This window comes from Gambusia affinis, linkage group LG23 (genome assembly GCF_019740435.1).
Source record: "Gambusia affinis linkage group LG23, SWU_Gaff_1.0, whole genome shotgun sequence".
Classification (NCBI taxonomy): Eukaryota; Metazoa; Chordata; class Actinopteri; order Cyprinodontiformes; family Poeciliidae; genus Gambusia; species Gambusia affinis.
The window spans coordinates 4,132,739-4,145,318 of record NC_057890.1 but is presented as its reverse complement, the minus strand read 5'-3'; the positions used below and the strand labels follow the sequence as shown (position 1 = coordinate 4,145,318).

The 12,580-nt window shown below is 38.8% G+C and overlaps 1 protein-coding gene across 1 annotated transcript in view; it reads left to right on the top strand.

Moving 5' to 3' along the window:
• nav3 (neuron navigator 3) overlaps positions 1-12,580 on the top strand; it is a 279,354-nt gene that overhangs the window by 74,374 nt on the left and 192,400 nt on the right. The window lies entirely within an intron of this gene.

Here is a 12,580-nt window from a genome sequence, read left to right as displayed (position 1 = left end):
TTTACAGTAAAGAGTCTCCCATATTAGGTTGTATATGTACTATATATTCTGCTGTGGATCTTTCAGTTTATTTCTTCATTTCATCACTCCAGTCAATCAAAATTGCCTCTGTGGGTCAGATATAAGTCTTCCTATTCAGGATTTCATGTAGAAATCTGTTTAGCTCTCACTCTAATGGATTTTCTTTAGGACCATGCACAGTAAACCCCCCCGACCTCCATAATTTGATAATCGGTACTTCTTTGGGTACAGCCGTCAATCTTTCCGGTTCTCATTCCATCACAGATTGACATGCATTATATCACAGCTGGAGATATGTGTGTATGTGTGTTTGTTTTAGCATGTGTGGCAGGTGGGTAGCATGCTAAGCTAAAGTAATATGCCTGCAGGAGAGGTGGGGGGGATATAGAGAAAGTGACAGATGGCGATACGTTGATGGGGAAGGATTGTGTGTCACTGGGGTAGTGGGGGATGCATGCATATGTGTGTGTTGTACAGTTGCATGCACCGTAAGACTATTTTCCTGCTGGATCTGTGTCATAGTGCTGTGCACACGCACCCCTCAACAAACTCTGATGCTGCCGGGTAAATCCAACCAAACCAGCTGTACATCTCTCCACGAGTTGCCCTCACCCACCTGCAGGAAATTTTTTGAGGTCTACTTCCCTTTGGACTTGTTTCTTCCTTTTTCTTGACACATTGGAGTGAAATCTCTGCTTTTCCCAAATCATGAAGTGGTTTGCATCCGTGCGGACGTTGCTGGCCGGGGGGAGCCGCAGTGCCCCCGTAAGTCCAGCTGCCAGCCCTAGCCTACCCTCTAAGGCTGATGTACATGCCAAACAGGTAAGAAGTCTATAATCCATCATGCTGGGCTGGGTATTATATTTCTTTGTATAGATGTGATTGAATTAATAATACACATTACTTGTTTGTTTAATTTGAGGTTTCAGGGTTATGTTTGTCAGCCAAATGTCGATTTTTATGCATCTTGCAGGAAGCTTTTTTCTTTTCTTCTTAATTTTATGTTGACGATTATTAATAATTTGGGTATGTTTAGAACAGTATCTGTACATAGTCGAATCATTTTAATGCGTACCTTATGAATGCAGCCTGTAATAAATCACTGTCATTTAGACTACATGGGAGGATGTTTGTTTTAGTTGGATTCTCTGCTTCCTTTGTTTTGGTTTAAATTCAGTGTAATTAGATCCCTGTAAGTGCTTTGTGTTGTGGAAAAAATGGTTCATCATGCTGTCCCAAAACTAAGACTAACATGTTCTATATGTTTCTGGTTTTGCTCATAGGTAAGCTGAAATATATTTTCAAGGAAACCTGCTGTAACTTTAGAGAAACCCAGATCATCAAGACTGCAGTAGTAGTAGTATTAATCCTTCACTCTGACCCCATGCTGAACTGATCCTGCAAATACTGCCGGATTATACAGCTGATCCTCTTCTAATACCAAGGCTATTAGTTTTATTTGTTGTGGAATATTTTATAGTTTAATTAGGAAAAAATGCAAAGGCATTCAAGATCAAGACAATAAGAAATCATTCCAAAACTTTTTTTCATTTTTCTGTCCTTCATAATTCAACTACAGAACAAACAAATACTTTAAAGTCAAAACATTAAACAATAAAAAATAATTACCTGGTTGTACATCCTGAAATCATTTTAAAAGCACATTTTGAGTCCGTGTGGTCCGTTCTCCAGTTCATATCTCTCATCATTATTAAATATGATTAAACTGAAATAAAATTCAAACCCGTGACGACAAATGTAGGGTGACAGTACTTGTATGTTGATGCCAGCAGTCAACAGAAATGTCTCCCGAAAACCAAAATGGTGATGGTGGATGGCCCTAGAGTTTAGTCATCCTGCTGCTGTCCAAGAACATTTCAAATTTAAACAATGTTTTTCTCCTACCTGTTGTGCTGCCATGTATGCTTTTAAATCTTTTGACTAGTTTACTGCACAAACCATCAAATGCCATTATATCACTCCTTTGACCCGTGAAGCTGTCTCACCTTTCTAAAAGCCACGACTAAAAGGTGTGATAAGGGAGAGCCGAACTAAATCATCTAATCGCATTGGTCCTTTTATAAAACACAATTGCAAAGTAAAGAGCCACCTTAATCCCACCATGACATATTTTCTGATGGGGGCTCATGTTTGCGCAGAGCTTAAAAGTAACTTCTGTATGTTTATGCTGTTCATTGTGGTTGAAAGTCATGACTTCATGTTATTCACAGTGGCAAAAATTTGTCGCCTTTCGCTTTTGTTCGTCACGCCTTGCATGTGGAGCCCATTAGACTCAACATCAACTGTTTAGAAATGAGAGACTAAGAAGTCAGAGTTGTTGACTCTTAAGGAAGTGTAGACTTCATGTAAAGAAGAATGTCACCTCGTCTGTTGTGATTTTAGCATCTCTTGATGATGCTATAAGGACATAACAGCTGAAAATACCAATTGGATTTTAATGACTTTTACTGCTACATGTGCCTTTTCATCATGATGTGGGTTTTGCGGTTAGCTGCCCTCACATGCACTGCAAATGTTCAGACAATGTACTGGAATCATTACTTTCTCATCTTACATTCAGACAAAGTTTTAGCCCTCTTAGTCACAACCTGTGTGTTCCTTTCCAGCCTAATAGCAGATAATGGCCGCACTTAGAATGTACAGCAGGAATGTCTCAGGCCAAGTGTTGCTGATTGATGAGAAGGTTTCACCCTAATCATCCTGTCTCTGAGTTCGGTTGCAGGTTTTAAAAAGTTACAAATGGTGAAAGACGGAACAAACAGGAGAGATAAAGATGGGCTAAAATGGACAAGATGATGTACCGTCATTGCCCACCATGGAGGTTTGGAATGTTTGTTCGAGAATAGTGCAGCATGGAGATTACAGGGCGGTGTGATTGCTCAGCACAAGAAAATTAGTTATTAATCAACACCCAATGTGAAAGAAAAGCATAAAAAAATGTGAGATTCAGGTTGGTGTAAAGAGACAGAACGCTGAACATTCTGTAATGAAAGCCATGGAGGGAAAAACCCCTACGAGGCAAAAGCACCGCTGTGTTGCAGTTAAAAATTAAACGCAAATTAAACAGTCAAAGGCCAAGCTAGATCCCCAGGTTTTGGTCAAAGCGAGGGAGGAGAGGAATCAACACTCGACCTTGAGTTCCCCTTTGATTTCTTTATCAGGTTACTGGCAGATAAGAAAGGAAGAGTTCCTAACAGCTGTGAGCTGTGGGAGAGGGAGGCTTTTGTTTTATCAGGGCATAAAGCTCTCAGCATGCCTACGTAAATCTTGCTTGCTACATCATTTTTTCTGAATTCCTCTTGTTTCTCAAAGATCAGTCGGGAGGGCTGATGAAATGAAATGAAAATACTTTACACTACCTTAAATGTTAAGATCTATGTAACTTGTAAATCACTTTGCACTGATATACACCGCTGCTCCGGGTAAAATACAAACACTATATAATGCTCACAGCACATAAACATAAAAACATGCATAAAAGCTACATAAAACAAAGACGTGAAAGAAGGAAGATTTCTTATCGGATTATTTATTATTTATCTGGTCTTATTTTACTGAACTGGTGCTTTAAAAGTCACATACAGCTGAATATCAGTGCTAAATAGCAGATGTAATGCAATGCAAAGGATATCAAATGAAAATAATAATGAACTATATGTTGGGCCTGGGAGAACCCCAAGAATAAAAATCTTTCAGAGAAAACCACTAATAAACTTAAACAGAGAAACACCAATCCTGAAACGAGTCCAGAGCCAGAAATACCAGCCAGATGTTTAAGCCTATTACTCATGATGCCTATTAGTGAGTTTAGGTGGCAAAATAGAACAATTTCCAACCTGGGTGGCCATAAAAAAAAAATCTATACGTTTCTGTTATTAGGCAGTTTCTAAAGAATGGTCCTTCTGAAAATCAGATTGAAAAATATTAGGAATCTGCAGCCTGGCTTTTTACCACACTGTCCAAAATGTTGCTAAACAAAATGGCCTATAGTTTCAAATTAAACTGGCATCCAAGTAGTTTTTGTATGTGTTCACTCAATATTACTGGATCCTTTTTTTTATTGTATTCTAAAAATACAACTTAGAAGTTATTTATTTGTATCCTGTATTACTAAATGTTCGTTTTTCTTATAGCTGCAGTTATGCGAGCGTGGCTGTCGAGTGTGAATTCCTCTTTAGTGTAATCTCATAGCATATCAGACATCCTCAGTGCTAATCAGTAATGCTGGTGTTACTACTCCACACTTCAAACACGCACACGACAAAAACATGTGTAGTACCAGTGGGGAACTTAATGGCGTTAAAGGAAAAATTTACTTTTTATTCCATCTTTTAAGGTGGTTGAGGCAGGAATAACCTAAAGTTTTTCTTCCTAAGGAGATATCTCATTTTGCTGGGTGTATCAGACTAAATAATTTTTGGCTGTCTTAAGAAGCCTGACTCTTCTTGCTGCCCTCTGGTTAATTCTACCTTTTTATCTAGGAAAGAGATATATTCTATTTGTCTTGGAGCATCAAATTTGTAGCTGAGTCTCAATGCTCAGTTTTCATAACCTACGCTTGTTTCTACCTCATATTGTTTGCCATGTTTTTGTATTGATTGATTGATGGTATCCTATAAATCATTTCACTGCAAGATGGATATAAGAGTGCTTCTCTATGTGAACTTTTGTCTGTAAATAAATGTCATTATTATTTGTTGACGGCAATCATAAACGTCCATAAAGACTCCTTCCTGTTCATAACAGAGGTTATGGCATGTTTATGACAGTGTCATGTCAGTCTTATGCACACCCCTTCAAATAAAGTGTTACCCAATTTAGAGATGCCAACTAACCTCTCTTGATTTTGGTCTGTGGGTGAAAGCCAGAGTACCCAGAGGGACCCCAACATGCAAACTAGAGACATGTTCTGTGAACAGTTCAAAGTCACAGCTCTATAAACAATCCATGGGCTCCCCTCAACTGGCCTAATATCTACAGGTCCTGCTGAGTCAGCCATCTCTGTCTGTGAAAACACACCGCCCATGTGCTTTCACCACACGGCCTGCGATCTTGAAACATTGTTGATGGAATTTCCGCTGTGTAATTTTCCAAGCAGCGCTGGCTGAGTACTGTGTACTACAGTCACACAACACATCTTTTCAACATCCTACCAAAAGAATCTGTACCAAGAGATCAGATGATGCCTGCTTGCTTCTTCACAGCCTTGTATATTCCTACATCTTTGACCCAGACTGCTTTTTTTCACTGGAATAAGTAGCTTTCATGGGTGTATTAAAATGGTGCAAGCTGTTGGCTTTACAAGAGCAGCTGCTGCTTTTTCTTCCTCTTTATTAAGTGGCAAGGAGAAAGGAATGAGCAGGCCCTTAATTTATTATCTTGGGTAGCTCTCACCTATCAGCTGTTTTAAAGATAAATGCCAAGGCACTGGAAAGGCCTGCTCACATTTTACTCTTTTAGCAAAGTTTTTACCAACATAGTGTCAAACAAATGTTTCATAACTTGTTCTCTTTTCACACAAGATAATATCACTTTATGAAAAGCTCTCTGAGGCTGAAGAAACATGCACGGAGAAAAGGATTACACACCCTTTCTCGTCTTTCTCAAATGCTGAGCTTTCTCATGCTGATTTATTCATCCACAGCAGACATTTTCTAAGTACTGTGGCTTGAAAGAGCAGCTGAACACAGCGATGTCCAAAACGAAATCATACACAAGCTAGACAGCCCGTCATTATAAGGTACTTATAGTTGAGCATCCCACATGCGGCCAAAAAATGAAACGCATCACAGGAAGCTTCATTGGCCTCTGACAAATTTGCTGAAGTAAACAGTAGTGACAGAATGAGTTGTCTGTCATTTACGAGTACTTACCGTTTTGTTTTTTTTCTTCCCAAGTACAAACTCTACTTTTAATCGTTCTGTTTTTGAAATCTGAATCTATATACGTTCAGCTGTGTTGTGGCAGGGGAGACGGAAAACCACTGGTATGGTAGCCCAAAAAGTTTGTAGGTTTAGGTTCTTGTCCTGACAGCGTAATCCTGCCTATGTCATCCGTTACTGTGGAAACGGCGTCATTAATACCGGAGACAGCAGGGAAAGTTGATTGAAGATGGGGGGAGCTAAATATAGAGCGATACTGGAAGAAAACCTGATGCATGCTACAAAAATAAGAAGTTGTTTTTTTTTAACCACAGGGCATTTAAATTGTATTTCACAAGACATTGTGTAGGTGTAATATCTAAAATACAACCACAAATTTCAAAACCAAAGAGCTGCCCGCTTAGTTGGCCTGTCACGATAACAAATTTTGGTAGACGATAAACTGTTCCAGAAGTTATTGCAATTAAACGATATTGTTGGGTTTTGAGACCACTTTCAAGTGATCGGTAATGTCATAAAAGTGCAAGAACACATTCTGAAAGAGCAATGAACTTAATATTCTATGAAACATTTAACACTGGAACTGAAAGACATTTTGAATATCTAAAATAAATAAACAAAATAAATAAATAAATGAATTATGAAGTCTTTGTAAACAAAATTCTTTGCGGGGGGAAAAAAAAACGTCCGGTTGAGACCAAATCACCAAACTAAAGACTTTTTTTATCCAGTTTTTTTGAGGGGAAAGACAAAATGATAAATTATGTAAATTGAACTTAGTCAGCTCGTTTTAATTTATTAGTTTTTTGTAGCGTCAAGCTTTTGTGTGCCAATGAAGATTTATTTTGTATGAAGTTAGGTTAAGATCTGGTTAAGAATCAGTATTATTTATAGCTGATTCTGTTTGGTAAAAGAAGTGGAAAAATAAGATCCAACATCCAACTCTGTTTCATTCCCCTTCATTTCATTCAGACACGACCTGTAATTTTCCCATCAAAAAGCATTTTCCAATCTTTTGGAAGGAATCCAACATCGGAGCCAAACCATTATAATAGACCGTCGCTGTGAGCTCACACACACACATGCACGCGCACACACACTTTGATCATGCATGCATTAGACTAATGAGATTTATGACTGAGCGAGTTTTGCGATCAAAATGTTGCTACGTCGTCCTCTAACTGCCCGCAATCAGATAACCGATGGAGAACATCAGCTGCCTGTCGGACAATGTGAGATGCTGCCAAGCTCTGATCCACCCACATCTTCCAGTTATTCATAATTCCTTTTCTTAGAAAGGAAGAAAATAAGCAATCTTTTGGTAACTGATAGAAATATAAATGAAGAGTCAGAGTGGATGAAATTGCCACAGAATAGTTTTTGATTACCAGCTGATTCTGCTGAGCAGACACAAAGACTTTTTTTCCAGCGTAAATTAGAAATACGTTTGTATCCAGTGAAGCCCGGTATGGGTTGTAATCATTGGTAGATACGCTGCAGCATAAATTAATTGAAGGATGTCTTTCTCCCTAAATGAAAAGAGATCCCATTATAATAAACTCCACGCTGATTCCGAATCATCCAGTTGAGACTAATCCATTTACTCCATCCTCATCCGTGAGACAGACTGCTACAGCTGCACCAGTCTTGGCTAATGAGGAGAATAAAATTTTTTTATTTTTTTTTTTTCAGTTTTCTTTGGTGATAAATGGAATTGTGTTCATTTATATTAGTTTTTCTAAAAGATTTAGTTCATCTTTCTCAGGGCTATGTAATAAATCACTGACAATATATATTGTGACAGGAACATGATGAATATCACTAGGTGATGTGTCTGATACAATACTCAAAGATTTCACTGAACTCCAATTCGGAACCGCACAGCATTCTGGGGGATGTAGGCAGAAGAAAGGCTTCAGCTGCTCAACATCTGATGGAAAGCTAAGCAAATTTGGTGGCATGCACTAACTACCTCGCTCTTTGGTTACCGAGCAACCACCTGTTGAGTCACTTCTGAAGCAGCAGATTCACGTTTCACCACTCTGCCTTATAACCACGTAAAAATAATTAAAAAAAACAGCGTGGAGTGAAAACTGTGGATCAAACAGAAAAAGTCGCATCACCAGCTTTGCAGTATTTCAGATATTTAAAACAAAAGCTTATCAATAATTATCTATAAACTGGTATCAAATGCTTACCATCATGACATCGTTCGTTTTTCCAGTCCTACTCTTTCTCTAGGATGTTGGAGTGTTACGTTTGCTCCGATTGGTTCTTTTTGTATATCATTTTAACCTAATTTCAGATAAATAACATTGCCATGCATAGAGAATTTTTAACACAATAGCAAATTATTAAAAAAGTAAAAGAAAAAATAACCATACATTGACAATGTTGATGTTTAGATCTTTCAAACTTCAAAGTAGAAAAAATAACATAAAAACCAAAAGTTAAATAAATACATAAACCAGTTGGCAAAAATAAAAATGTGTGTACCTTTTCGTCTGTACAATTTTCTTAACAAAAATGTCATAAATACAGTCAAGTACATATAATAAAGGGTCTGCTACAGCAAAAAAAAAAAAAAAGTTAAAAAACAGAGGGTTCTGCTCATGAGATATAGTTAAACTTCTGACAAAGAGGTAATGTTTTACAAGTTTCTGATTATTATAGTTTTTATATATAGTTATTATAGTTTTTCAGCAGAGGCAGGATACATTTTTAAGTCAGTTTCTTTAGAATTATTAAATAAGGGGATTATTATTATTATTATTATTATTATTATTATTATTATTATTATTATTTATTTAATTTATTTTTTTTGGTGACTTTTGGTTATGATACTGTTTGGTTGAGGTATTCCTCCTTTGGACAGTCATTTCCTGGAAGTAAAAACTTTACTTTTGGTTCAGCTGCTATGATGTGCACTCAAAGCAATATTTTATTTTTATTTTTATTTTTTACAAAATCTCAAACATAAAAAGTGGCAGAGACTTAAGGTGTACATAAAACTGTGCCCATCCCTCACAGCACTGTCTTCTTTTTACTATTTGGTCTCAAACTAACCGCCCAGCTGAGACCAGAGGAATCCTGCATGGAGGTCTACACTGATCTACAGCAGAATATGACAGCACAACTTTGATGTGCAGATTTGTTTTTTTGGCCCCAGAGGAGTAACTCTCACTTTTCTGTTAAAGGAACAGAGGCCCAGGAGAGCTGCTGCAGCACTGACAGATGTTTTATCATCGGGGCTTGTGCCTTGCTTGTATCCTCTGGTAGAGTCCCTGGTGGTGTACATTTTCAGCTTTTGTCGGGGAATTTCTTCCTTAAGCCACAGTTCCGGAGGTGTAGGGAGAAACTTTTTTTTGTCACACAGCCATATGATCAAACTGACATGACTTTAAACTACAGTTCCCAACATAAACCCCTCGTACTTTAAACCTTTTCACACTTATTATGTTACAATTTCAATCAATATTATAAGGATTTTGTTTGCTAAACCAACACAAAGATATTACTTTCCCACTTTTTTTTCACAGACTGAGACTTTCCACATTCTTTTTAAGATATCTTGCTCTCAGTCAGATTAGATGGAGTGTGTCTGTGGACATTACTTTTCAGGTGTTGCCACAACTCAATGTCAGTTCGGTCTGGACTTTGACTGAGCCGTTCTTATGCATAAATGTTTAGATAAATGGCTGTATTTTGGGTTTTAAGTTGAACATATTTTGCCACTGAATTATGTTTACCAGTGACAAACATAATTCAGAGTTTGAGTTCAGATGACTGTTCAGGATCAAAGTTGTTGCTTTTAGAAAAATATGGCCCTGTTCCTTAAGGTCTCTGTTTTATTTCATTTTGTTACTTTTGCATGCAATAGGATGGTGTTTACTGGCAGATCCGTTGCTAGGCTGACTGGTTCCGGTCTGCTCATTCGTTCCCATACACTCACTCTTTTGGTCTGAATACAGAAGTGATTCCATGGAAATAACACAGGACGGCTTCTTTATTTATCATCCATCTCCTATCCCTAGTATTAGGCTGAAGAAGTTGATCCGGAGTGAAGTGAAGGCTGCAAACTTTGCCGTATGCGCAAAGAGCCCATTGAGGATGTTGGTGCTAGCTGAGATGCTTTTTTTGGCTTGAGTAGCTCAGCTGTCAGGATAACTCCTTTTATCACAATTTGAGCACAATAGTCTTTTCCAGAATCCAATCAGATTGATTTTTTTTTTTTAGGCAAAAATGAATATGCAGTAGGCCAAGAGAAGCAGATTTGTCATCCATTGTTTGAACATGTGTAATGATTCACTAGAGGGACCCAGAAATTCCGCCACGACTAAGGAGTGAGCAGAAACTCAGACTGTTATTAAAAGGCAGCTCAAACCTGGCACACAAGATCGTCAGCTGCAGCACTGCGAGGGGGGGCGGAGAGGAGAGATCGGTGACTGTAGAAATAGTAACGAAGGGATTTGTTAGTCTGTGACAGACTGGCGACCTGTCCAGGGTGTACCCCGCCTCTCGCCCGGGACGCAGCTGGAGATAGGCACCAGCAACCCTCCTGACCCCATTAGGGAAGAAGGGTGTTCAGATAATGGATGGATGGATGGGATTTGTTAGTGTGTAGGAAGGGAACACTAACCTGGCTTGGCGGAAAGATACTGGAGAGATCAGCTAAGGGACGAGGAGGAGAGCAGATGCTGCACAGATGCAGGGCTCAGGAGGAAGAGCCTGGGGAGGGGAAGCGCTGATGAAGGGCAGCGCACTAACTCCGTGAAGCAGCAGAAGTCCAGCAGAAGAAGCAAATCCTGATCCAAATTCTTAGTCAGACGGGCCGAGGTCATGCAGGAAGGGGCAGACAGCAGAATCCGTGGGAGTGGGCGTGAGCGGTGTAACCAAAACAGGCGTGGCTCAAGATCCAGGCGGGCAAACAGCAAACATCCGACAAGGGCAAGGCAAAAGGATTAACAAGAGCGTGCTCAAAACGATGAGGGCGAGATGGGAGTGCTGGAAAACTAACTGAAAGCGTTCGATATTCTGGCAGCGTGGTTGTGACTGAGAGGGGCTTCAGAAGGAAACAATCAGGGAGCAACACAGGCGCGAGGAATAATGGAAATGAGGGACGTGACGTGGATTGGCTCACACAAAAAAACACAGAGCACCATGTGAACATCACAGTATGTCAAATTTATGGGCGTACCAGAAACCTGCAACAAAGGTTCCACCTCTGGACTTTTGTATGTATTGTACGTGTTAAAATCTCTGTAATTAATCAAAATTAAAACATGAAAGTTGCACTTAAACTTCTCCACAGCTTTTCTCCCTGACCTGTTTGCTGTGTTCCTTCACAGTCAAGATGGTGTCTGTTGACCAATGGTCTCCAACACATTTCGGATTAGTTGCTCTGGATTTTATCTGGGGTTGTCAGAGTGAATGAATCTTTTTCATAAATATTCCTAAAAGTCATCTTTCTTTTTTTTCTTTTTTTTACCAAAATACCTTAAATTGATAGAAAAAATGTGAAAAGATTTAAGAGGATGCCTTTTCAAGGTGTATATAATTTTGGGTTATGTCATCACCCTGTGTAAACCTCTTTATCTAAACAAGTGATGATGTAATCTGGTCTAACTGGGTGGTTTGCAGAATTGTTACTGAACTAGTGAAACGGAAGAAAATGAGAGGGAAAACCAAAAACATCTCAAGAGCAAAGTCACTGTAGGACATGCAGAAGATTGGTTGATACTGTGGATGTACTCGGTGACCTTCATCCCTCCCAGCGCTGCTTAACCACAGCCATTTGTCTGTACGTCAGACTTTAAGAGATGATTATTACCATAATGACTAGGTGAACGCCGACTCATTTTTGAAAATATTCAGCAGCCTATCACTTGAAACTGCAGGCCAAGACCCTCCGTTGTTCTTCTCAACTCCCCCTCCCCACACACACACACACACACACACACACCTCCTCTCTCATCAGGGATGTTAGGCCCATTCTGCCGTGACTGCGTTTAGAGGCTCCAGTGGGTATTAGTTATAAGTGGAGAAATGGTTTCCCACTTTCCCCACAGCGAACACTCAGCCAAACACCACATGACCAAAAGCTAAAGTGGGCATGCAACGAATATGTCTAAGAGCTGGAAGAAACAACAACTGCCTGAAAACCCCAAGAAGAGGAATTAATATATATATTTTATTTTTTTCATTTAAACACAATTGGTTTTTAAGTTTGAAATATCCATTGGCCCAAAGTTTGCTCCACAAACCTGAGCTTAATGACAAACCGGATTATAGAGTGTGTATTATTTATTGCCCGCTGTTTAATTCTGAGCGACAGGTACAGAGTCTGTCCAGCATTCATAACTAGTCAGGTCGCTTTTCAAAAAACACCTGTTGTTTTCTAATTGCTCTGATTTCTTTGCATAATATTTTTGCAACCCTTTTCAGAATTTTGATTTATTTTAAATCTCAGAATTTTTTTTTTTTTTCTTTTTTTTTTTTCAAAATGTAGGAGCACATCTGAGAACTAAATATTTCTGGCTAGTTTTCTGATTCATTTTCTCAGATTGCTGATTTTTATTTATTTTTTTTAAATTTTTGCAGTTGAATTGTCAGTTTTATCCTTTTGTTACCTCTACAGGATGCTGGACTTATCCAGT